Here is a 26,858-nt window from a genome sequence, read left to right as displayed (position 1 = left end):
ACAAAAGGATCGACATTTTTAAAGAAAAAATACACTGCTGAATCTATCAGGCACTCATTTTTATGGTAAAACAATTCCATTGCATCCATCTAATCTTGTGATTACGATTCAAATGGGTTCAAAATGATTAATTTGTATCAGCCTATCAAAATAGAAGACATTGCAGTTGTAATCTTTCTGAATAGCAATGGTGTTTTAATTACAAATGCCTGGCTCATTATTTGCTCAAGAGCGAATGACAATTAGCATGATCCTACTGCAACTGTTCATGCTACTGGTCCTAAAAGAAATAGGCAGTACTGAATCAGGTTTCTGACATTTCCCTTCAGTTTACGATCTTCTGGCTGATGCCATATTCAAAACGTACTTAGTCATTTTAAGTCACAGGCAAGAAGGAAAATGGCTCCCGAACAGTCAAGAAAAAAAAAAAAAAAAGAGTGTTGCAGAAAGGATATTTCACGGCAAGCCCGAAGAACGAAATCACTATGAGATGAATCATGTTCTAATATAATTGAGCTAGAGAAAGACTGCAAGCAAAATATTTAAGTTGGCCTCAAAGCAACACAACAATAACAACAAACCTTTAGCCCATAAGAGGTTTGATTTTATAGACAGTGATTTGGAAAAGTAGACAAACTGCTAGAATACAGCAACTATTTACACAGACGGTTCTGAATCTCCACGTTCTTCACATCGGGGCAAACCTCAGGGATGTTTGGTTTTGGCAGCATCTTCCTCCTAACACACCTACGAAGCCGTGCCCACAAAGGCTCATTGGGGGGTGCGCCTGGGTTGGGTCCTGCTCTACCCAGAGGTCTGAGGTTACCAACGGAGGGCTCAGGGAAAACAAGAACATCATCATTTTCTGGTTCTTAGAATTTCTGAGATACCTTTTGTTTCAGTGGCGCCAGTGAACTCGTGATAGTGAAACTACACCTTTGTACACAAACCTTGACCAGCATTCTGGAGCACAGTACAAAGAAAACCTTAATTTTGAAAGTACTGAGCACAAAGGAGGAAGAAAAAGCTCTCCCTGTGCAAGCTCTCTCTGGATGTGTAGAAATATGGCTTAATTTTAAGGCTTGAAGACCGCATTTAAAAACGTCTAAAACCAGTTTAGGCTCCATATGAGAGGAAAAAGAGCTGTAAAATTTTCATTAAACATTTGCTTCTTTTTTTTTAAGACAATCTTTTGCATATCTGTTATTGCATTTTTAAATAAGATTTGGTTACCAAGGAAACAGGTTCTGGCCCAGTGTTAATCTGAAACTAAAATATATTTGAGAAGTTAAACTCAAAGGAAAGAGCCCATGAAATTATTTTGAAAAGTGCCGGAATTTGGTGCTTACAGAACCACAGCTGTATGGTCTGCAATGAACCATCCTAGGGGCTCTCTTTCATTCAGTAAAGCTCTTTTTTTTCCTAACAGGGCCATCTATATTTAATATTTCTCCCTTTAAAAACTGTAACTCCTCATCTCCCCAAATAATAGATATACAAATAATGTATTTATTCTTATACATTATCTAAAATTGATTTTGAAAGCATATAAATTTTTATTTTCATCTTTCATATAACACGTTTAAAGACCGCTTCTTAAAATTTAAATATTTTAAATGCTTCTTATTAAGCTTGTTTGCGCTCTTTGAAATTATCTCCAGAAACCCATTTATTTTTAGTTTCAAGCTAAAGTGGAGCTGAATCAACAGACTTTTCAAAAAATTCTTTTGTTGTCTAATGGCGCCACACCTATCATATATATGATTTTTTAAAAAATAAATCATCTCATTTTTATAGCAGAATCATTTTATAAGTTTATAAAAGCTATATATTTATATAGTATCTGAATAGGAAAGGCTATCCAATTTAATACCTCTCCCCCCCAATACAACTGTCTTATTTAATTTTTGTTTTTTTTAAGAAAAGTCATATTTTAATTCATCTAATCTTCTTGCTGCATGGTTCCAAAAAAAATCTATAAAACATGCAAATTTCAACCTACCTGTGTGTGTCACTTAATGCAGTGCTAGCATGACAAGACACTCAGCCATTTTTATGTAAAGCGATGGAGACCAACTGATTTCTCCGTCTTCTTGCTCACAAGTTTTAGATGCAATTGTCACACACACACAAAATCTTACGCAGAACAGCTTCAATGTACTGTGATCACGAGAACTGAATTTATCAACAGGAAAACAGGACTGAAAAAAGAAGTTTCTCATCCAAGGTTTCTCTGAGGCTGCAACCAAGGAGGTGGTGTGTTGAATTTTTTTCCCTTCCTCCTCTGAGAGTTCAAAGCCCGGAGCTGACCACTGCAAAGGCCACTGTCACATTTGCTGAAAATCAAACCACTGATACCAGCACTGAAAATACCAATTTGAGAACCAAGTTGTTTGCGCACCATGGAGTGCATAAGAGTTAAAAATAGATTCCACCTTGTCTCCTACCTGCATAATAAATATGTAAGTTTCAAGTGTTTAATTTGATATTCACATTAATTAACAATACAACATACATTATTTAAAAGACAGCAAAAGCAAGAAGAAAGGGGAGACACCATCTGGTAGCAGAGTTTTGTTGTTGTTGTTTTTGTTTTTAGGGGTTTTTTTTTTTGGCTTTGTTAAAAAAAAAAAAATCCTATTTTGAATGTGATGAAAAGCAAACACCCAGAAGCAAATGAATCAGAACTGAAAGGTGATGTTGAAATATCTAAGGCTGTAATGAGGCAAAAACAAGTCTTCGCTACCAGATGATATGGCATACCGAGCATTTACATACTCACATCTGAAATACTAGGCAACGTGTAATGAATTCTATACACAGCATGCACACACAGCACAAGCACGGCTAATCCTGCCTGCCATCTTAGGCTCGCAGAAGCAAGATACGCACTGCATGCAGCACACGAGCACTGGGGAAGGAGGAGGCAAGGGACAGCTCACCTTAAATGCAGTATCTGATTAATGTTGTAAGTGACATTGCATATCAGCCTCAGAGTCTTGGTTCAACTGGGTAGGAGGGAACAAAGAAAAATGTCATCAACTGGTGATGCAAGATGAGCCCAATCACTAAACACTGTTTAGCAAACTCCAAATTCTGCAACCAGACAGTAGAAGGCATTTCATACACTTAAGCAGAGCTGCTGCACAATGAAAGTGTCCTTCTGCTTCTGAGAATCACACAGTCCTTTTGCAAAGGAAGAAAATAAGCTGGAATGAACACTGTCATATCTTCTTCTTGAAGAAAGCTTTCAATACAGTATGTATCTGGTTGGGGATGCATTTTAGAGACTGTTAATTTCATAGAATTGCTAACAACAATAAAAAACATAACTGCTAAGCTCTTGCAAAGTAAAGGATAATATTATAAAGGGTGTAGCATTTCTAGATTATTTTTCAGAATCCTAAATGGTGCCGGCAGGCTTGTGGAAGAATGCATGCTCAGCTGTCTGTATCCGTGCTATAACCTCTAACCACAAGCCGTGTAAATGTATCCTGCTAAGTGTATCTGCAGTACAGAGCGGCAGACACCTCCTCAGTCGGAATTGCAGTAAAATGTGGATGAATTTGCTTAAACTTAGAAGCAGAATAAAATCAGCACAGAAAATAAATTGCTACTGAGTTCCTTTGGATGTATAGCTGACCATCATGAACGACAAAGGCTATTTGTTTAAAAAGGATAAAAGTATCCTCAGGATACTGACCTAAATACTGTTGACTTGCAGCAGCACCGTACTTGCTCAGAACGTAGGAAATGCAACATGATTTTTCTCCTCCCTCCCCCTCCTGAAGCTACACTGTAAAATAAGAAGCCATGAGCAGGAATACGGAAAGGCTATATATACACACATGGTACATACTGTAGGCGAAGCGATGGCGCTGTGCTGAGATGCAGTGTTTCTTTGTTTTTACTTTGAGGCTAATCTGAGCTACGCTTGCACGATGACATTGACTTCATGGAGGTCAGCGCTGACACTGGGGTGCTATCCGTTTTATGAGTGAAATGTTTTCTGAAAATTAAATCTCATCTACTCAAACACCAAATTTCATGTCTTCTTCAACACCACCTCCCTACCCCCGCTGCTCAAGATTGATGGGGTCTAGTTTGGCTGTATGTAATAAATTGGAATCACCTTCTGTACAGACTCCAATACATAATTGTAGGAATTAATTTTTTTTAAACAAAAAACCTTCAAGGATTCTTACGCATCCCCTTTCAATCTTCCCTATCAAGACACACACACACACACACACACACACACACACACAATTGAAGCTCAAATTGCAATGAAATGTTTAACATGTGGAACAAAAAATGTGGAAAGAGCTGCTTATTCAGGATTTTGAAGAAATGCCTAATAAGCAAATACTGTTTTGCTACAAAACCAGCGTCACCATGTCCCCAAAGAGAGGAAAACAGCATAGCCTACTAGAAAAATGTCTTCCAGATTCTGCCGGCAGGTAAAAAACAGAAAAGCATTTCATTTAGCACGCTGTATAAAACTAGAAGTCTTTTATTTTTAAGGAAATAGAACAGATTCTTTTCCACTCTTTCTTCAGCTACAAAGAAACCATACCCACCCCCACCCTTGGATTCTGGACAGAAGCCAACATTTTTATAAAATGCTATGAGACTGATTTTGAGTATGTAATATTTACCTTTTTCTTCTTTTTATCACTCCAAAAGTCTTTCATTGCCTATTACATCACCGAATATGCTAATGTTAATTAATTTTAACACGTGAAAAAGTCAATCAATATTTTCTTGGGTTGCTGGTTTTCCAGCACCACTATCTTCTATAAGAAAAGGTTAAAATAGAGGCTAAAAATGCCTAAAAATAACCAGGTTAGCAAAACGTTCAAGTTCCCCAGAATTTTTTTAAAGGAGAAAATGTATTCGAACATCTTAACTTAGGTACTAGGTTTCACAACTGGATCTTTTGTTTCTAGCTCTAATCCTATCTCCTTCCCCAGAACCCAAGTGATTTTTAGCTCAATGTGAGGGAAGTACCCAGCCCACCTCTATCCCATACACTGTCAAGTCTCTGCGTTGGGTCGTCCAGATGGTCAGTCATACCTGAACAACACTGAGTCCTCTTCTCTTTGGAGCACAGCTCTCCCCTACAACTACTCCAGAAATAAACACGGCTCTAACGGAAACACTAGCTCCTAGTTTAACACCAATGGTGGAACCATCTTCCCCACCCCCACGTCATTGCTCTATGAGCTCTGGTTAGCATTGACAGTGACAGAAAATTAGAATGGAGTGTCCTTAGGCCAATTCCTCCTTTACCTTGGGGGTTGAGAATTAGAGAGACTACCAGGCTGAGTTACAAGGCACCAATTTAATACACGGTCGCCTATAAAGCAGGGTCCTCAGAGCGAGGTCAGAGGAAGTTGAAGCGAACACCTAGCGATTTGATGCTATTAGTGTCTGTGCAGATACTTCTCATCAAAAACATCTGAAAGCTAGACATTCATGTTAAAATACTCACAAGTTATTAGCATGTTGGCTAAATAAACACCATATGGAATCAACCCTAACCACATAGAACTAAGGCGCTGCCTCCCCTGCCTGGGATAATAAATGGCAGTGACAATGACAGTCATCCATATCAGGCTCCCACGAGATGAGTGAATGGTGTTACGTCCTCTTTGCAGGGGCAGGGTGGTGAATGTGGTCAGGTCCCCTACTGGTACTCGTAAACCGGATGCCAGGGCAAGCCGTTTCCAAACCTCCCTGTGGGGTTCTCTGTCCACCCTCTGTCAAAACGAGCCTAAAAGCCACATACTGGTTTATTTTGTGATGTTCCAAAACACTCAATGAGCAAACATGGCCCATTTACCAAACTGGCTTGCGTTAAACAAATTTGAACTGTAGTTGAAAGCATTCAGAGGATGAGCTTGTTTAGGCAGACATTCTCGACTAGTAAATCCTGTTTTGCACTCTTAAAAAACTACGCTCATGTCTGAATTGCTTAAGCTTTGTCATGATTACAAGTGGCTAGGGCATGCATTCACTTATGATTTTTAAAAATCGTGTGATCCTCATCAACCTTCTCAGGGCATATGCACAAACATTAATTTAAAAGATACATCTCTTGGCCACAATGAAAAATTTAACCTGTTTTTGCCACTTTGACGAGTCAAGCATGAGGAACCCAAACAATCTGGCGGAAGCGGGCTGGAGAAGGACAGAGCTGGCAGTGAGGGTCGTCTTTCACTCTGATTAGCGCTCTCACTGCTCACAGCCTCGTTCTGCAGTCTGAGCTCACTTTATTTTCAGTCCTGCGGGTTAAAGTTAAATTGCATGGCTTATGCAAAGTTCGTAATTCAAGCATGAACAAAGCTTGACTCTCTATGTTTAAAAAAATGTAAAGTCAGGGCACTGAGTCCCAGAGGAATCCTTGGTTTATAAACATTTGTACCGGTTTGCACATTTCTCTACTCCATCCACGGCATTAAAAATTACAGCTGGTTTCCATTTACACCTAATATAGACATTCAACACTTGTGGGTAAATTTGCTATCAGGTTAGGCTATTCTAATCTAAATTTTTAAAAATGAAATGTTCAACAAAGATAACATTTTTGTTTAAATTCTTATAACTTAAAAAATTTAAAAATTTTTATGAGGTTGGTTATTACATCTGTCTATAGTGTATTCAGCCCTGGAAACAACGTGGTGACCTAATTTATCAATGACTAAAATGCCTTTGGATGATATTTTAGCCTAAACTTTTGGGAAAGTCCAATGCTACTCTGAACATCTACATCTCACCTAGAGATCTAGGCAGGAACTTCTGCTTTCTATCTTGATCAGAGCTAAGTCTATCACAGCTACCATTTATGGAGAACCTACTACATACTCAATATTTTAGTTATATCATTTGATTCTAGCCCAATAATCCCGCAAGGTGGGTATTGGTTATCATCAACCTTAGGTGAGGAACTAATTGAAATTAGTAGTCACCCAGTAAACAGCAGAGTTAGGATTCAAACCCAAGTCCAACCAATTCCAAAGTCTGGGTCTTTCCACCAGTCCTAAGAGGATAAAGCCTCCTCCATCCACATTCCGCCCTGATGGAGGAATCTTCTTATTGTGCAGACTCCTGGCAGGAGGGGACTCCTGCTCCCTGGGGCCAGGACCACTCCTGTTTATATGAACCAGCCTCAACCCCCAGGCCCTGGGAGTTATGGGTACCTAGGATGCCACCAACTGGAGACAGGCTGGGCCAGCAAGGTAGAAAAGACTAAATGAAAAAGGAGGAATCCACTAGACCACGTTGGAAAGTTAAGGGTAGAAAGCAGCATAACAATTTTCATCAGAGATTTGTCCTAATTTGGAAATGTTTTATGAGGCAAAATAAGTGGAAAAGCTTACATTTCCATCTGAACAAACTACTTCACCTGGTGACGTCCAGTCTTACCATGTTACAGATGAGGAAACTGAGGCTGAGAGAGATCTGGTCATTCGCCCAAGATCACACACTGAATAAGCGAGCTCACCCATTCGCTGCAGTATTTAAAAGCACACTTTGTTTCCTTTTATACCTAATATAGTCGGCATTGGTGAGGAAATTTGTCATCAGGCTGTTAGACTGTTCCACTCTAAATTATCAATTAAAGAAAAATCAGTCTAACAATCAAGACCGACCTGGCTGCTACACACAAACAGTGTTTTCGTCCTGAACAGATAACCTAAATTGGTATTATGAGTTGCTTCCCAATATATTTTACAAAAGGACTTTTAAAAAGCCTAACTTTTGAGTAAGAGATTTTTCTCAACCAAGTTTAGTGCTTCAAATGCATCATTTTAATGATTGACCCCCCATGTTAACATTGGTACAACGTGGTCCCCTCTAAGATCCCTTCCAGCTCTGAAAGTTCATGATTCTAAAAAACCCAGCCCAGCTTGCTTTCGAGGTTGGTTAGCCCAAGAGCTGGACTCCAAGACTCCTGCCACCTGGTTATGTGGCCAGCCGACTATCTCGCTCACTGGCAGTAATTTTATATGCCAACCAGATGGCTCTCAAAGGGGGCTTTCTGATCAGCTCTATCAGCCCGCCCCAGGTGGAGGATTATCTTGCTCAGTGCTTAGGAGGTGGTAGGACAAAGGGTTGGGTGAATGCACATGCCTGAGGAGTCTGAACTCCAGGAAGCCTCCTCCAATTCTTAGACATATGCATTCTCACTGCCATCCATTTGCATCTGTGTGAGATGTGGGAAAGGGGACACACTTGATGGCAAGGACTGGGAAGCAAGCCCTGGGGACCAAATTGAGGTTACCCTCCAGGAAAGAGCTGGAGGGAGAAGGGAAATGTGAACCACATGGTTTTCAACAGAGAAAAGGTAGTAAGTGACTTAGGGCTGCAAGGGAGACTGTGGTGGACAACGTTCCACGCCACTCTAATCTAACTCAGACTCTCCTGTGAGCATATCCTCAACACGTCTCACCATGGTTTCCAATATCACTATCTCAGCTTCAGCAGCAGAATAGTCCCTGCTTTCATGTCTCAGTGCATTTGAAACATGGCATTAATAAAGACCTGTGTCCAAGTGGAGATCAAGAGCATCCGTGAATCCTTAATCACACGTTCATTTGTGACCATGACTGCTTGCCACCCCCCAAATGTAGGGCAAGTAGAACAACAGGGTCTTCTAGATCCTGGATTGACAAAACACATATTCAGCAAGTAGGCTGAGTTTCTTCTTTCTAGAAAGATTGGCAACTAGGTTGAAGAGGAAGGATGGGGATGTAACTGAAGGTAGAGAAGGAAGAATTCTTACACATTGGTAAAATGTACCCCATGAGAGAGCATAATCCTCTCCTCAGATTTTTCTTCATCCTGGGCAGCAAATATTCCAAGACTCAACCTGGGAACAAACTCATTTGCTTTCTCTTCTCTCAGATAAATGACTTTGTAGCTCGGAAGGGCCACAACCATGCACTTCTCACCAGAGCAGATTGGCTAACCTCAGTGACTCTTCACTTCCTTTGGACTGAAGATAAAAGCACAATAAGTTTTGGTTGTTGTATTGAACTATCTACCTTTACTCATATCTCTGGCTTGCCTCCTACAAGATCTGTTTATCTCCCACGGCTCCTAGAACATTGCCTGGTGCAATGGAGGGGCTCATATGGGTGTGCTCTTGACTGACCAACACCACATTGGGGGTCCTTTCTCTACTTCCACCACTACCAGTAGCTTTGTCTCATGAAGCCACTTTCTAAAATTGGAGAACTTGCTCCATGAGTTAAGGAAGGGCCTGGGGACTGAAAATACCTATGCAAGTCTTTCAAGTACTTAATCATTTGTTTACCAAGGGGAGCCACAAGTTGTCTGGCAAGCAGACCACTGGCTTTGTTCAAATCTGCCCCTCCTAGAATGGGGAAAGGCGAGACAGAAATCAGAGTGGCCCGACAACACCACCACTGCTTCCAAAAAGGGCCTCGACATTTCCTCGGGCCCTCAGTGGCAGAATGGGTTTCACAGAATTACAGAATAGGCAAGTCACTTTAGAGGATGTCATCTAAACCCGTTCTTTGAGGGAGAAGAAAATCAGGCCCAAAGAGCGTGTTATGTCTGAAGACCTCAGCAGCCAGGATAAAAGCCATAGTCCTTAATTTCTAGTATTCTGCTCTTTGTAATTCAACACACTGGCTCAATTTTTTTTTTTTTTTTTAATTTAAGCTTTCACTTAAAGAGGTACTTAATAAATGGTTATATAATAAGTGAGTTAATGAATAGATTCCAGTATAGAGGGTTTATAATTTGTTCCCCAATTCCTCACGGAAGAAAATGTTATAGTACACTTGTTTACTTTGTTTAAAAGCTCAACTAAAGATAATTTTAAGCAAAATAGTAAATACTGGCCAAAATATCACCTGGGACCAAGCGTCACTTGAGAAGTAGGCTTAATTGTTATATTAAGTCAATCAGATCAAGTTCAGCCAGTTGAAGTAGCCTTTCTCCTATTTAGTTTGCAAAGAAAAAATCTCATGAGTTAGCATGAGCAGCTAAAAATAAGATGCAGGTTTCATTTTCCATTGTTCAGTATGGTTTTGAAACCAAAAGGTGCAAAACTGGGAGATTCATCAACGCCTACTGAAGACCGACAGTTCACATTGTCACCTTTCTAGCACTCTGTCCTGATCGACAACTCACAGCCAGGCCTAAGAAATGTACACCTATGTCCCTCTCACCACGGTCCCTTGAGATGAGTCCTCCTAATAAATAAGGCATGGCAGGAAACTAGGGGCTGCGGCCAGTCCTGGGGGACAGCGGCTTGCGTGTGTTTTGTCATATCCGGACAGGATGCCACACAGACATCAGCCCCATATGCGCAGCCTCAATCTTAGCTGATGCTGGGGACCCCTCCGCAAAGCTAGGGAGTAAAGAATGCTAGAAGTTCATGAAGGCGAGGCCCTGAAGGTAGCAGGCACGGTAAATACCCCTTGACCTAGATGCTCATGGCCTTGTGAAATTCCAGACTGCAAACCCAGGTGGCCCATGATCAGTTTTATTTCAAAACCGTCTTTCCAGGGCCAAGTCTGGCAAAAAGGTGTTTGACAGAGATGTCAGTGCTTCAAAAGGAAGACAGCCATCTCACGCTGTAGCATCCGGCGGTGGCACGGGGCCCGGAGAGAGCGGTGTGGTTGAAGAAAGCCCTCCACTGAGCGAGACTGAGAGGGGGCAGAGAAGGGTTAATCTCCCTCCATTAGAAGAGGGGCCGTTTGGGGAAGGTGAAGAGAATAATCTGTATGAAGAGCTGAGAAGACAAAGAGCCATTCCAGAAAAGAAATTACTGGGCGGGGGCGAAAGGATGATTCATCCTAGATTTTCACCGTGAGACCATTTCTTAGATCTCTGGGTCTTTACCTGGCTTTGAAGTTACAGTCTCAGGGAGGAGAAAGGGGGCCCATTCACGCTCAGCGCTGGAACACTTGAGCTTTGCTTCCGTCTGAGGTGGGCTGTCTCTGAGAAGCAGAGGGTGAGGCCAAAGCCACCGGTAAGCCTAACCATAAATTAGAAAGCAGCCAAATCAACAATAAGAGTTGCTCATAAAAGAGAAGCCAGCGGCTGAATCCCCCTCTCCTGGGGCGGGGAACACCCTTTTTTTTTTAAAAAAAAAACTTCTTAAAAGTTGCTTTTAATAGCTCTTTTGGAAATAGTTTAAGATTCACAAGGAGTTGCAAAAATAGAACAGTAATTGTATAGCTTCATCCAGCTTCCCGTGATGATAATCTCCTCTACCACCGCAGAACACTGTCTAAAGCAAGAAACTGACATTGCACACTACCGTGAACTCAGGTACAGACCTTATTCGTTTTTCACCAGTTTTTACATGCACTGTGTGTGTATGTGTGCATCTAGAGTTCTATGAAATTTTATCACATGTGTAGACTGGAGTAGCCATCATCCAAATCCAGACACAGAACTAGTCCATCACCACAAAGAAACTCCCTGGGCCGCCCCTCTATAGTCACACCTTCCCCCAACCCTTCCCTCTGGCACTGATCTGTTCTCTGTCCCCGTAATTCTGCCACTTTGAGAACATTATACAAACAGAATCACACAGTATGTGGCCCTTTGAGACTGGCTTTCTTTCAGCCAGCATAATGCCCTTACGATCCATGCAAGTTGTATGTAAAGGCTGTGTGCCTTTTACTGCAGAAGAGTGTTCCCGGCATGGATGTGCCACAGTTTGTTGTCCATTCTCCCACTGAAGGATGTTTGGCTGGTTTCCAGTTTTAAGCTATTACAAATAAAACTGCTGTGAATATGTATTCCGGTACAGGTTTTTTGATGAACATAAGTTTTCCTTCCTCTTGTGTAAATACCCAGGAGTGGGATTGTATGCTAAGTGTATGTTTAACTTTATAAGAAACCGTCAAACTGTTTTCCAGAGTGGCTGCACCATTTATACCCCACCAGCAGGGTATGAGCAATCCAGTTTCTCCACATCCTTGTAGCATTTGGTGACATCAGTGTTTTTTATTGTAACCATTCTGATAGGTGTGTAGGGGCTCCTTTTGATGGTCCCAGGATGGCAGTAAAGCGTGGCAGAGCTTGGCTGGAGTGGCTTCAGGTATCTCTCCTGTTCCAGCCTTCCTAATACTTGTCTACACAGCAGTTTGGGCTGTCTGGCATGTCAATGATGGAAAATGAGGCTCTTGACACGGGGTGAGCCTTCAGCCTGTATGGCTGCTCCTGACAGCAGCAGTGAGACCTCGCCATCCGGGGCTGCTGGGCTTCTTTGAGGCAGGTGCTCTTGGCCAAGCCGGCTGACCTGATGCCAATAACACCTGCTCCAGGGGGTGACATGCAAGCCATGCTATGACAGCCACGGGCAGGGGCAGACTTTGCCTGGGCCAGGGCCCTCTTGCAGCTTTGGCCAGAGACTGTGTGAATGCTTCTTGTTCCTAAAGTTATTACCTATTAGCAGGGTGTGAGGGGCTGTGGGACATGGAGTGAGCACAGACAGGTAAGGATGGGACCACCAGTGGCTCTGGTCAGATCACAGGCCCTGCTGAACACTTTTTGCCCTTGGACTTCCTACCCTGTTGGCCACCCAACACTCTCCAGCAGCATGTGGACACCTTGTCTGGACGTTACAGCACTCCAATTTCTACTTCCCGGGGGTTAGATCTGGAGGCACCTGTCACCACCACAGGGACCTTCCTGGCCTAGGGATCCAGGTCCTGTCAGCAATTAGAATTCTACGTAGGTATCAGCAGGTGCCTCAGCCAAGGAAGTAGTTCAGGATGCCGGGACACGGACTTTGCACAGGGCCAACATCATAGTGATGACTTGAACTGCCCCAGCCACAACTGGAAAGTCATCCTCCATCTGCTGGACCCCTGATTGATTCAAGGGAGGTTGTAAATCTTCCCAGAATCTATACTCATCACGACCCTGGTTCCACAACTTTGGACCAGGAGGCCAAGAATCAGGAGAGCAGTGCTCCTGCACAAGGACAGCCAAGAGATAAGGGAGGCCGTGCACAGGAACAGTGAAGCTTGGCGATCACAGGCAAGTTCCCGGAGCCTAAGCGTGTAGGATGGGTGCCGCAGAGGTGTTCCTTTGGATCCTGGCTCTTGAGCCTCACTTGGTGCAGACCCAGGAGATGGATGTGGACTTGGGCGTGGAGGAAACTAGACGATGACTTACAGAACCTCAACGTGAACCGGGGGCTGGAGAGCTGAGAACTCTGCGAGGCTGACTTGAAAGTCAAAGATAGGATGGTGGCTCTGCAGAAGGTGAGGTGGTAGGAAGAGAGGAAGGGCAGCCAGATGCTATCAGGTGACCAGGGGGTGTGGTCCGATGGGTCTGAGCAGAGTTTCGCAGACAGGATGGAGAGTCACACTTCCTCTCAGAAGGTGGTGAGAATTTTTAAATTTGGTGGTTGTTTGCTCGCTATGTTCTCTGCTGTAACAGAGAATGTTCCAAATTTCCATTTTCAGGTGCCTCTTCTCTGACCCATTGCCCCTCCTCCAGCCGGTGCTCCTACTTCCCTGCTGTCAGAAGGCAGCCCAGCACAGAGCAACCTTTCAGATTTAAAGAGGCAGGCACTCACCCTGACCGTGAAGTTCTGTCATGGGACTCCATCCTTGAGGCTGAATCCACCGCAGCTCCCCTCCAGCCCTGGCTTTCTCTTCTTTGCAACTCGTGCCTGCCCACAGTGTGACTCTTGTGCTTGCCCTGCCTCTGCTCTGCTCTCTGGGCTTCTGACTCTGGACCCCACCTCCTACTCTGCTCTCCTGGCATGGATCTGCATGGCTGTCCTATGTCCTCCTCGGTCTAGCTTCCATTGTTACTACGTCAGGGCTTGGGGCTCATTAGGTGACCAAGGTGGGCACCTGGGCCACTTGCAAGGCCTGGGCTGCCCACACGTGTCCTATCAGAAGGCAGACAAAAGTTCCCTGGCTGAGGCAGGGGCTCACTTCAGGAGTCAGACTTCTCGCTGGTGCCTTGTCTCTGCTACCCAGAGGGTGGGTGGATCCGGGTCCTTTGTCTACTCAAGTTCCAGTGCTATGTCTGCCACGAAATCTCACAAAGAGTAAAGGAGGCATTCTGGGTCTCAGTTAGCTCATGTTTACAGTGAGGTTTCCTGACTCCCCAGCTGATCGTCTTTCAACTACACGGTACCACGATTAAGGGAAAATCTAAAATTCAGAAGCCAAGAAAGAGCCTTTAAGTTAAATTCAGGTTTCGATATACTAGCTCAGGCTTCCCTAACTTTTTTCTGTGTAATAAGTGTTTGTTGAAATGAGTGTTTGTTGAACTGAATGCAGCATTTCAATAGTTCTTAGGCTCTAATGTGCATCCGATTGGAAGGGTATATTAACATGCAGCCCCCTAGGCCCCTGCCTCAGACCTTCTGAGGCCACTGGGGGCCAGGAGCGTGCAATTTAACCTGAGAAACTGAAGGGGACCTAGGGAGTGAAATAGACACTGTAACTTTGTGGAGGCTAACTTACGATATGCATTAGGAACTTTAAAAATAGGTCATTTGACCTCCTGATTCAATTCTAGGAATTTTCTCTAAGATGTCACCAAGGATTTATCTACAAGAATGTTTACATATTTATCATAGCAGAACACTAAAGGCAATCAAAATGTCCAGAAAAATAGAATGGATAGATTAAGACATATCATTGCAATGGAAGCACAGCCATTAAAAATCAAATTTTCAAAGACTATTTAGTGACTTGGAAAAATGTTTACAACATAATATTAAGTGGGGTAAGAAAAAGCATATAAAATACCATTTCAATAATTTTTAAAAGAACATATATATATGAAAAATTGGAAATAAATACACCAAAATGTTAATATTTAATTGTTGCTTGGTTGTTGGATTACTGGCAACTGTTGTTTGATTCTTGATATTTTTCCGTATTTTCCAGATTTCGTATAGTGACTAGTTATGGCTCTTGTTATTTGAAAAACAGTGATAAATATTTTAAAAGAAAAGAAGAGGAATTCGCCTCACATAGAGTGAACACGGAAGTAAGAGAGGCTCTTAGGAGTCCAGCCCAGCCCCGGCCAGGCTGCTGCAGGAGGCCTCAGACGACAGACAGACAGACTGCATCCGGTGCCTGGGGTGAATCTCAAGCTACATTCTCTTCTGTGAAGGACCTTAATATATTCAATGCCAAGGAATTTGGGTCAATAAGAAGGTCCTTTTCACTAGATTCTATTTTCCTGCTACATTCAAAGATGAGTGGCTACAGGATCCGGGACTGGGGGGAGTTCACAGTTAAACGATAGCGTCTTTACGGCTCTAGGGTTGAACTCTTGCTTGCCGCCTCTGTGTATGATCCCTCTTCCCCGCCCCCATCGCACCAAGCAGACATGTTGTCCTCCTGCATAGGGGCTTTGGACAGACGATGGGCTCCATTCTGGCTTTAGGGGACAGCACCTTAGGTCAAGGCTTCCGTTAAGTAGTTTTAAAACCTCCTTTGGCCGATACACTGGAAGCCCCGTAGAAAACCAGGAAGCCTCTTTTTTGGCAGAAAGGTGGCTCAAATCCATCCTCCCTCACAGGTTTCAGTGAATCCTGGATCAAACCTCTCTCTGAATAAGATCAGAAGCCTCACAGTTAGGCCTCTGGCCTAGAATCAAATCTTTCCAAATGTCCTTGAAATTTTTACACCACATGCTTTGGCTAGTTGGGGCATAGTACTAAGGATCTCAGATGAAAGTCAATTTAGAGAGGCAAAAGAAAACTGAAAATAATGATAATTATAACGTTAATAGCAATATCAAAAAAGCCAAAACACCAATGCTGACCATAATTATGGTAATTGTTTCCATCAACACCTTGACTTGCCCTGCATTTTTCTAAGTTGCCCAAACCATTTCACATGTATTACCTTAGACCGATTCTGACAGAATTTCAGTTTTACGTTTTTTAAAAATACCATTTCGGAGGCGGGAGGAAGCTTTAAAGTTCTGATGAAAACCAGAGGCTTCTTGAGTTAAAAACAAAACCCTGAAGTCTTCAGCGTGGTGTTTTCCAACTTCGTTCTTGACAAGAAGTCAGGGGATTTCAGCATGAGAAATTACAAAGCCCCATTACCATGAATTCTTAGCTTTGGTGAAAATGACGTGTCCTTATTGCAAAATGTTCTGAAGGGAGTGATAGAACATTTGCAACGCTGACCCAGGGCAAGAAGAGGGCTTGGACTTCTGTGCTATGAAAACTAGAAAACCTCTGGGGTTAAAAATAACCAGCTGGTGCAGGCGCTGCCTCTGTCAGCCTGCTGTGTGCAGCTCGTGTCTGCTCATCACGGATCAACAGGTCCAGGCTAAGCTGTTTAGCTGGCCTAAGCTCTGAAAAGACCGTGGTGCCCCAAATTTGAATTGTACCCCTCATGCGGAATTAAAAATTTAAAAAATAACAAAATATAAAATTGAAGTTAAGGCAGCTCACCTTTTCCCGTGATGACTACATTTTGATCGTTTTTTGAAAATGTCGAAGATCAAAATAGTCGCAAGCTGTATATTCGTTCCCCCTGCCTTGTTGGCGTGGCTGTGAGGTCACTGAGCACGCTGTATCAACACTGTGGAGGTGGGGTGTTGACAGCAGTGAAATTCTGACTTGGCGCTCCCACACCTCGCCCTGCCATGCTGCGCAGCTAGACATTAGAAGACAGGAGTCTGACCCCACCCCAGCCCCTCCACATACATACTCAGACGTCAACTCCTGCACACCCAGCGCTTTGAGGAGCCGTCATCACATGACAGTTGAGACTAACAAGCTGTGATGACCGAGTCTCCCAAGCGAAAGGACCTCCACACTTTTCCTCCTCAACTGTGGCCTTTGGCCCTGCCCTTCCTGGTGGACTCTGTTAGCCTGGGACTTGCAGCAAGAGATCGGCCTCACTCGGCTCCAGCTTTTGAAACCTGGTACTTGCCCTCAATTTACTCCTTTGGCTGCACTCTTCTAGCAGGCACTGCATACCCTGTTCAACCTGGTCTTATCTTTAGCTTACTCCACCACCCCAGCCAGCTCTCGGCTCAGCAGACACTTTCAGGATGCACTAACCCAAGAAAACGAACTTTCGAAGGTTGAAGCATTTTTGCAACAAATCAACTCGTTATTCTATTCCACTCCTCTTTAGCCCACGCCTGACACGAGGGGACTGGGCAGAGGCAAGGCAGCAGTCATAGGAGACCAGTCCAGGTATCAGGCTCCGTGTGTGAGAGCCCGAGAGGCTGTGTCAGATCGGCCAGTAGCTGGCCTTGCCACACAATGGACAATGTGTATTCTTCAGGGCGTGGGTGTGGGTGCCAGAAATGTCAAGTCCAGGGGCAAAATTTAATCAGAAACCAGAGTGTCTAGCCAGATATTGACAACAAAACCAGAGAACTAGACACCAGGCAGCTCAGGCAAAGACTATAGCCCATTTTTAGTACATGTGCTGCTGAAGCCAGCACATGTAGTCCATTTTTATTAGAGGTCTTTATGATGCCTTGGGGGCATCACAAGGCACCCACCACATGGTTTCTGATATTTCCCAGCGAGGAGAATACTGCACTAAGAACAACAATGGTGAAAAGGCTACATAAAATATAAAATTAGTTCAGAGTTCTCCAAACAGGGCTTATAACCTTACCACTCATTATTTCAGGAAATGTTTTGAAACTTTTCCTGAAAAGGAAAAGATAGAATTATATATCAATCCTTAGGGTACCACTAATCTCCTCAGCCTGAGCCTTTTAGTCTACTTTTGTTTTTTCACTAATTTTTGCTGAGGAAGATGGGCCCTGAGCTAACATCTGTTGCCAATCTTCCTCCTTTTTCTTGAGGAAGATTCCCAGTAAGCTAACCTCTGTTCCAATCTTTCTCCACTTTATATGTGGGTCGCTGCCACAGCATGGCCGATGAGTGGGGTAGGTCCATGCATGGTATGCAAACCCGTGCACCTGGGCCGTGAAAGCAGAGTGTGCCGAACTTAATCACTAGGTCACAAGGCCAGCCCCTTTAGTCTACTTTAAAATGTTTCTCTCATAACTTGGTTTGAAGATCCTATCTTAGTCAGGGACTCTCTCCCCCTCCTCCCAGGATTAAAAAATGTGCTAAGATCTGGAGCAGATCAGACAGGGGAGTTTCCCAAAGCCCCCAGGAACAGACAGGACCATGAGCTGAAGAAACCATGAGCCTTCCCATACATCACTGGGGCTCAAAGTTGGGGGAACAGAATCTGTTGGACAATTCCAACTACATGACTAGACCAAGGACCAGGAGACAAAGCCAGCATGGTCCCAGACCAAGAGGATGCCAGAGGGAAAAATGAGGTGAAGAACATCCTTCCTGGTCCACCAGCCACTGGCGGCATGGTGGTGCTCATGGAAAGGCTCTGTGTTGGACTGGACAGAGGCATCTCAAAAAAATCTTAACGTGTGTGTTCCTTGCTCACATGGCCAGACAGTACCTAAAAATGTCAGTTAGGGAACCCTAAATAGATGATAATTTTTTACTTCTCCCACTGCTTCATTCTGCTACCTTTTCCTTGAGCATCTCTAAGTTACTTAATATGCTATACCAGAGAGGACTACGTCTTCTCCAGAAACTCTCCAGAGCTGTCACTGGGAAGTCGCTGCCTTCCTCCCCGCCCCAGACTGCCTTTCCCAGATAGCTTTGCAGTTAGATGTGGTCATGTGATTGAGTTTTAGTCAACCAAATACGAGCAGAAGTGTTGTGCACCATTTCTAGGCACGGCCAATGAAAACTTTCCATGTGCACTTGTCCGTGCTCTTTTCCTCTTCTCCCGGCGAGTGGAGGCAATCCCAGGTGACCATGAAAACCACACACTGCAGAAGGTGGAGCATCTCTGAGTCTGTGTCTCTGCATGAACGTGTGAAAGAGGGTTGCCCACTAACCTGTACTGTTACGTGAGCAAGAAATAAACTATTGTGTTTGAGTCATGATACATTTTTCCGTCTGCTATAGCAATTCGCCTGTCCTAACTATTATTTATCCTCTTTGATACAGCAGTTATCATTGCGTGCAGAGGTCCGTGTGCCTTCTCCCCTTTCCTTAAATCTTACTACAAACCAAAAGAACAAAATGGTAAACTTAAATTTAAGCAGCCATTAGGGACGGGTGACACTCACCAAATTACGGGGACAGCATTTAGATCTCGCAGCCAGAAGGACAGCGGTTCAGCAGAGCCTCACTTCAAGACAACCTGATATATAAAAATAAAACAAAAAGTGAAATGTAAGACCTGCCAAACAGATATTTGAGAGTGCAATGGTTAATTTCCAAAGGGTGCTGTCAGTTACGAAGGAATTTGCCACTGTTACCCGGTAAATGTCAGGCCTCCCCATTGCCTTTAAAATAAGATTCATTTTTTAAAATGTGCCCCTCCCCATCAAAAAACAGAATTTATAAAGAACAGTTCTGCTCTAAGTAGGCTGTACAAAGATGAGGAGCTGACTTGGGATGACCGGAAGCCGGGAAAAAGGTATGATTTCTGCATCTACGTGCTCTGCAGTTCTCATGTGCAGGGTCACACTTTTCTCTCCGGGACTTAACTTTCTTGAGGAGGAAGTTTCAGAGCTTGTAAAATTATAGGCTATGCAAAGACTTAAGATTTTTTAGGTGAAGTTAAAACAGACACGAGAGATACGTTATAATCTGTCTTTGTGCTTAATATCATCCCAGATGCGACGGCGCAAATAGGAATGAAAATAAACTGTCTGCAAACAGGGCGAGGAGACAACAGGGGTGCGCGCACAGAACAACCAGAGACACCCAGAGAAGCGCTCCACAAAGGCGGCAGGCATGCGTGTCCTCTTCCCAGAGCTGCCATCTTTCACTAGGGTAAGCGCGAACACACCGTTTGACGGTAAAGGGCACATATTTGCCTAGAATAGGGTTTATTTTTGTGTCTGATTACCCGGTATACGATTCAGGAAGCAAACAGTTCGTAACTCTGAACAAACATTCTGGCAGTCCAAAACAGAGCACGAGGGCGGAAGGAGGAGGAAGAGGAGACAAAACAAGAGGGTTGATGGGGGAAGGCACAGCTTGGGCCATTTTCTTTCTTTCTTTCTTTCTTTTTTTTTTTTTTTTGGAGAGGAAATGCCTTCTTGTCTGCTCCTGTGGCGAAGAGACAGATCCCTTTGGTAGTGTTTTTGGAGGGTCTCCCCAGCGCAGTCCCCACTCCCTCCCTCTGGCTGGGGCCTGCCCAGCCGCAGGTGTCAGGGAGCAAGATGGCGCCCCACAGTGAAGGGCACTGAGCGAGGGGGCCAGGTGGGCCGTGACTTACTCGGAGGCGCCGGCTCCTCTGAAACCCAGATGCTGCCAGCTCCCTGGGTTCAGGAGTTATAACCGCTTTCTCGCTCTGAGTTCTTCACTTGTTGAGAGCAGCTCCACATATTTTTCTGATGACGTCACCCATTCTGACTTCCTACATTTTGAAAGTTGATCTACGAGTAAAACCTTCCATGAGGCTTTAAAAAAAAAAAAAAGCAGCAGAGAAGAAAGGTGTGCTGTGGGAGATGGAGAGGAGGAGAGAGGCAGTTGCCTCCTTAATTTGAGATTTGCTGCAGCTGCGAGTGCTCCTCCCCAGCCAGTTTCCTGGCTGCAGAGGGAGGCCAGTGGCCAGGCGTGGGTGACGTCAGGGCCAGGCCTGAGTCATCGCCAGCGGCCGGGCTGCCCTGCCACTCGGAAGGGGACAAAAGGAACCTTTGATGTCCAGAGGCCCTCCTCTCTGCACACTCGCCTGTACTGAGCAGCAGGCCAGGAGAACATTCCAGCCTCCTCCCCACCCCCGGCTGCCCTTCCTCCTTCCGGAACAGTCCCAGGCACATTCAGCAAGGCCTCCCCAAGGGACATCACCCTCCTGCATGGCAGAGGCATGGCCGCTCTCTGTCAAAGAGAGAAAGAGGCAGGGGAGGGGTTTTCTCTGGGGATTTCTCACCTCCCCCTCTGGCCTCTCCCTTCTGCCTTGTGGCGCCGCTTCACCCAGGGAGTCACAGTGGTCTCCAGAGAGATGTGGAAAGGTGGAAGACACTCTTGTCACGCTCCTTGGGCAAACCACTGGTCAGCGTCTGTTCTCCTCTGCCTTTGTGCGATGGCCCTGGGCCTCAGCTCCCTGCTCTCAGTGCCAGTGTGAGCTCGCGCCTCCTGGATTTAAGAGGGCACCAATCTTTAAGAGGGGTATTTATATCCCAGTGCCTGGCAGCAGGCTCAGTAAATACGATGAATGAATAAACAGCAATTTTAAAATAAAATACTAGAGAACACATCTTGAATACTTATAGAGCATGTCTGAGCCTCTGTGCTAAGTGCTTTACCAAGATTATTTCATTTATTGTTATTAGCATGACAAAACTATGAGGCAGGCACTGTTATTATTCCCAGTTCTATAGGTGAGGACATGGATGCTCAGAGAGACCAAGACACTTCTCTAAAGTCTCACAACTAGTTAGCGGCAGAGCCTGGATCATCAATCTCAAATCTGAGTGGCTGGAGCGATGAATGAACATTGAAGGCAGCCTGCTGAGGTGAAGGGAGATAAGGGTAATGATGGGGCTTGAAACCGAATCCTCCCAGGAAGTAGTGGGACAATGAGGGACGCTCTGTCTAGGGTAGTAGGCCTCATGTCCTCTTGATGGGTCGACACCAGATCTGAGGTTTGGTGGGATACGCAGAGTAGCTAGAAGGGCGTCTGTTGTCAGGTCTAAATCAGGATGAGAAGCTAGAACCGGAAGACAAAGCCCGGGAGGTCTGGTGGCGTGGGGTGGATTCAGGGTCCGAGAGCTCAGTGGACGGCGTCCCAGAGGAGCTGAGGCCCAGACTTGTCTTTATTGCCCCCTGGCCTCACAGGCATAGGTGGGAGGGTCAGTGCAGCAAAAGACACAAGTCTGGGGCAGGCAAGAAGGCCCCAGGAAAGAAAGGCGTCTCAGCCTCTCGAAGACGCCAAGACCTAGAGAAGGAGCTGGAACCACAGTGTGGTTTCAAAGTACGAGGAGGGGCTGGAAGAGACACGGAACAGCGCTGGACCTGACAACGGTAGTCACTGCCCGACCAGGAGTCAGCTGCCTTTCCGGGACTGAGCGAGAGTCCTGTCAGTGGCTGTGTTCAAGCCAAGGCGAGGAGGAGACCATCTGCTTATGGGGGTGCCCGGGCCCAGGATAAGGATGACCTCGGAGGCAACTCCTCCCTCTGTGGTTTATGATTCTGTGGTTTGTACTTTTCCATGATTCCCCTAGGGCAAATATCTCATTCCAAGAGGAAGACAAAAGCCAGGAATTTCCAGCCCCTTGCGGAAGAGGGAAGGGAGGTGTTGGTGGCCTCCTCAATAATGCCACTCCACAGCTTTCCTTCCCACTGTGGGGCAGGGTGTCTTGTCATGGGACCCCTCTCCTTGGCTCGGGACATCGATGCCTCTGATAGCTGGGGACTTTGTGAATTTACCTGTTCTGGGAGCTCTGCCAGTTGCCACTCTGAGGAATTACACTTTTGCTGTGGGGTCTGACTCCCCAGGTAGGTGGAATTAGCAGAGGTGAATTTCAGAAGAGAGAAGCCAGAGGCTTTTAATCAAGGGAGCAGCAACAAGTGATCAGGGTCACTGTCAATGTCCACACAGAGCCTGACCTTGGGCTGAGGAAAGCGCCTTAAGTTCCAGGCATTTTTGGCAGAAGCCTTGTTTATTTTTTTCTTCTCTCCCTGCAGAAAATGCCTCTGGGCACCTCCCCACTCCGTTTCCCCAATGGCTCAGTGGCCTTGCTTGCTTCACATACACAGGTATTTATTTCTCTAATAAGATGAACAGAGGCTGATTATTTTTTTCAATCTACCTTGTGGGATCAGGTAGAGGAGAAGAGAAAAAGAAAGGAAAGAAGGAGAAATGATGAGTGAGCTTGAGTGAGACGCACATCCTCCAGTGTATGCTCTGGGGTTGACTCCAACAGGACAAAATCAGAGAACTGGGCAGAACGTCTATGTGGGGACACAGAGAAGTAACTACAGTGACACCCCCCACCCCCCCAACCCCTACACCATCTGGAGAACCCTCCTCCTTTGTTACAACAAATGCAGTTGTATACTGGTAATTAAAAAAAATAAAACCTTTATGGGTTCAAGGAATTCACTGGAACACTTGTGTACACTTGCTGCCTCCAATGGCATCTCATTCACTTTAGAAAAAAACAATTTAAGATACACTTTACATACCGTAAAATTAAGCCACTGAAAGAATAAAATTCAATGGATTTTAGTGTATTCACAGAATTGTGTGACCTGTAATCTAATTTTAGAATATTTAATCACCCCAAAAAGAAAGGTTGTACCCATTGGCAGTCACTCCTCCTCCCCCCACCCCGCCCCCCCCGGCCCTAGGCAAATACTAATCTTTCTGTTTCTATGAATTTCCTTCTTCTGGAGATTTCATATAAATGGAATCATACAACGTGTGGTCTTTTGTGTCTGGCTTCTTTCACTCAGCATAATATTTTCAAGGTTCACAGATGATATAGAATATAACAGTACTTCATTCCTTTTTGTGCCCAAATAATATTTCATAGTGTGGACATACCACATTATGTTTATCCATATGTCAGCTGATGAACATTTGAGTTGTTTTCATTTTTGGCTGTTATAAATAATGTTGCCACGAACAATCGAGTACAAGTTTTTGTGTAGACATATGTTTTCATGTCTCTTGGGTATATACCAAGGAGTGGCATTGCTGGGTCATGAGGTAACTCTATGTTTAACATTTTGAGGAGCTGCCAAGTTGTTTTCCAAAATGCTGTACCATTTTACATTCCCAGTGATAATGTGTGAGAGTTCGGATTTCTCCCCATCCTCACCAACACTCCTATTGTCTGTCTTTTTGATTCTAGCCATCCTTGAGGGTGTGCCGTGGTATCACATTTTGATTTTCATTTCTCTAATGACTAATGATGTTGAGCATCTTTTCATGAACTTATTGCCCATTTTTATATCTTCTTTGGAGAATTGTCTATTCAAATGCTTTGTCCATTTTTAAATTGGATTATTTGTCTTTTTATTTTTGAGTTGTAGAGGTTCTTTATTCTGGATACAAATTCCTTATCAGATATATGTTTTACAAAACATATTCATTCTTTTCATGTGGATATCCAGTTGTCCCAGAACAATTTGTTGAAAAGGCTGTTCTCACAAGAATTCTGTACATCTAAAACTGTTCTAAAATGAAAAGTTTATTTAAAAAATAGTCTATTCTTTCCCGTATTGAATTGTCTTGGCCCCTTTGTCAAACATCAACTGGCCATAAATATTAGTTTATTTCTGGACTCTTAATTCTCTTGATCTAGATGTCTGTCCTTATGTGAGCACCACACCATTTTGATTATTGTAGCTTCAGAATAAGTTTGGAAATTGGGAAGTATGAGTCCACCAACTTTGTTCTCTTTCACAATTGTCTTGGCTATTCTGGATCCCTTGCATTTCCATATGATTTTTAGGATTATCATCTCAATTTCTGAAAAAAAACAATCGAGCTGGGATTTTGATAGAGGTTGTATTCTACCTGTAGATGTGTTTGTGGAGTAGTCTATCTTACCAATGTTAAGTCTCCTGATCCGTGAACCCGGGGAGCCTTTCCATTTATTTAGATCTTTAATTTCTCTCAACAATGCTGTGTTATTTTCAGTGTACAAGTCTTCCACGCCTTTTGTTAAATCTCATCCTAAGTATTTTATTCTTAATTGATATTACTTATATTGGGAACAATCTTTGCTCATGGACTTGTGAAGAGCCTGACTTTGGAGGTTGAAAGACCTAAGTTTCAGCTCTGGCGCCACCATTTATTAGCCGTGTGACTTTAAGGTTACTTATTGTGTATCCACCACCTTTTTTTAATCTGAAAAGAGGAACTAATGATACCATCCCGTGGGTCTGTTGCGCAGATTAAATAAGATCATGCTTATGTAACCTTACTGAGACAATGACCCAAATGGGCCAGTCACGGGGTGGCGTTGTCGTCTAAGAAACCCAGTCCAGTCACCAAAAAGTAGTTTCAAGTTAATGCATATTCAATACTTGCATTTCTCAAACACCATATAGAGCCCCTGCGATCCTTCTAAACATCCTTTCTTCCCTCCTATCCAACCCCCTTTTGCCCCACAGCTCTGGCCTCCCCTTCTTTCTCCCAAGCTGCCTACAAGGCTTTTTCCCCAGCCCTAACCAATGTTTTTCTAGTCCTTCTGCTTCTGTCCAGTTCTCCTTCTGATGGGGCAGGGGAAGAAACTGGACGGGAAAGCCAGAACTCTCTTCAGTGGGCAGGAAGACAAGAAGGTCAGGGAGCACGCACACCTAATTTATGTCCCATCCCTCAGAGAAGGTGCTTAGTGACATGCCTGACGGATGACAAGGGCTCCGTAAACACTGGGTTTCTCTTTTGCTGTGGTGGTGCTCAGAGCGTGCCCGGCTGTACTTGATGTTAACGGTGTGGGGTTTAGATCATGACTCTGAGAATCCAGCTTGGGGGCTTCTGCTCAGGGGCCCATCCTCACTTATTCAGCGCGATTTGGAGTTGTTCCTTGCCTTTCTTCCTCCTGAATCATTTCTCAAAGAATGAGCCCCTAGAAATTTATTAAAAGTTCATCTTGGGGCTCCCTGAGTGCTGTTTGGGGCCATACGTCTCCCCACCCAGCACCAGGACCCTGTGTTCTCTCCTCCCACAAAGCTTCTGAAACAGCGCTTTTAAGACTGCAGGTCAGGACCCACTGTTTATTGGGTCCGAACTAGCACTGGTTTCAAGCGACAGAATAAAAGGAAACAGAACAAAAAATATCAAAGTGCCTTACAAGTGAGACTCTGTTTCAGTTTTATAATATGTGTGTGAGCTGGGTCTCTCTGTGAAACATATTTCTTATTGTGGTTCAGGGTTTAAAAAAAGTTCAGGAAACAGTGTTGGAGTTCATCTTTCACTTTCATTAGGGCGTTTAAACCACTCATAGGAGCGTAAAGTAACACCCCTCCGACTGGTCTGTCCATGTGGATGGGGATGGAAACCAAAGTCCTTGGGATGAAGCTCCATCAGAAGTAAAGGATTTGGGCATTGAGGCCTTTTCCTTAATTTATAACGTCTGGTGGAGGCATATCTTCTGTCACCTGTGTGGCCCTACCCCTGCCCTGTTCCCCCCGCCCCCCGCCATGCTACCGCTCAGCCATCTCCTCCTCTCCCTGCCACAATATCTGCAGATCCACACCCTGAACTCGTGTGGGGTTTTCTATTTATCAAAACTCTTTTGCATACTCCATATCATTTGATTCTCACAACTATCCCATGACGTCCACGGGTCAGATCCAGATCCTTGCTTGACCATTTAACTTAAGCAAGTGACCTAACTTCTCAGCCTGTCTCCTCAGCTCTATTATATATAACCAGAAAGGTTAAGAGACTTGGCCAACATCGCACAGCCTGGAAGTGGCAGGACAGGGACGAGAACTAAATCTTGCACCTCCCAGCCTGGTCACTTCAGGAGCTCTCCTCATGGAGACGCATAACTTCTTAGTGATATAATTCATCTGACTGCCTTATGAAGAATGTTTAAAAAGCAAAGAACATTTTGCTCTCTTCCAGTGTATCTAAAAACACTGACTTTTATGGCACAAAGCACAAGACAAATGGCTCTTCCTGCCTCGTGGTTAAGGGTTATTACCCTTAACATCAAAGGCCATTTATTAAAGGCTGGGGCGTCAGAAGCAGAGACAACAAAGTCTACGAGGAGAGGAAAACAAAGTTCCCCAAGCTCTGTTCTGTCCCTTGTGTTGCAGAGTGTCCCCTCTAGTGGCTCTGGAGGGAAACAGCTTCTGGAAAACACACAGATTCAGTACTGATGCG

The 26,858-nt window shown here is 44.3% G+C and overlaps 1 protein-coding gene and 1 long non-coding RNA gene across 9 annotated transcripts in view; one reads left to right on the top strand and one right to left on the bottom strand.

The window, feature by feature from the left end:
- Nucleotides 1-21,156, bottom strand: part of ZBTB38 (zinc finger and BTB domain containing 38) — a 76,276-nt gene extending 55,120 nt beyond the window's left edge. The window contains exons 1-4 of one of the 8 annotated variants that reach the window (XM_070238237.1): nucleotides 20,943-21,156; nucleotides 20,289-20,472; nucleotides 19,129-19,202; nucleotides 2,943-3,008 (exon numbers count right to left, since the gene is read on the bottom strand). The gene's annotated coding sequence lies outside the window, so the exon portion shown is untranslated. Of the gene's footprint in view, nucleotides 1-2,002; nucleotides 2,921-2,942; nucleotides 3,009-3,127; nucleotides 3,500-3,703; nucleotides 4,095-5,076; nucleotides 5,141-16,441; nucleotides 16,572-19,128; nucleotides 19,203-20,288; nucleotides 20,772-20,942 lie in introns of those variants that run through there. The other 7 variants (XM_023621023.2, XM_023621026.2, XM_023621025.2 and 4 more) reach the window with 7 other exon arrangements.
- LOC138918087 (uncharacterized) lies at nucleotides 3,109-18,942 on the top strand. Its single transcript, XR_011427046.1, has 2 exons — nucleotides 3,109-3,258; nucleotides 14,913-18,942. It is a non-coding gene; the product is annotated as an uncharacterized lncRNA (long non-coding RNA).
- Nucleotides 21,157-26,858: the final 5,702 nt, after the last annotated feature.

This window comes from Equus caballus, chromosome 16, assembly GCF_041296265.1.
Source record: "Equus caballus isolate H_3958 breed thoroughbred chromosome 16, TB-T2T, whole genome shotgun sequence".
Classification (NCBI taxonomy): domain Eukaryota; kingdom Metazoa; phylum Chordata; class Mammalia; order Perissodactyla; family Equidae; genus Equus; species Equus caballus.
The sequence above is the reverse complement of the archived record's forward strand: the minus strand, read 5'-3'. Positions and strand labels throughout refer to the sequence as shown.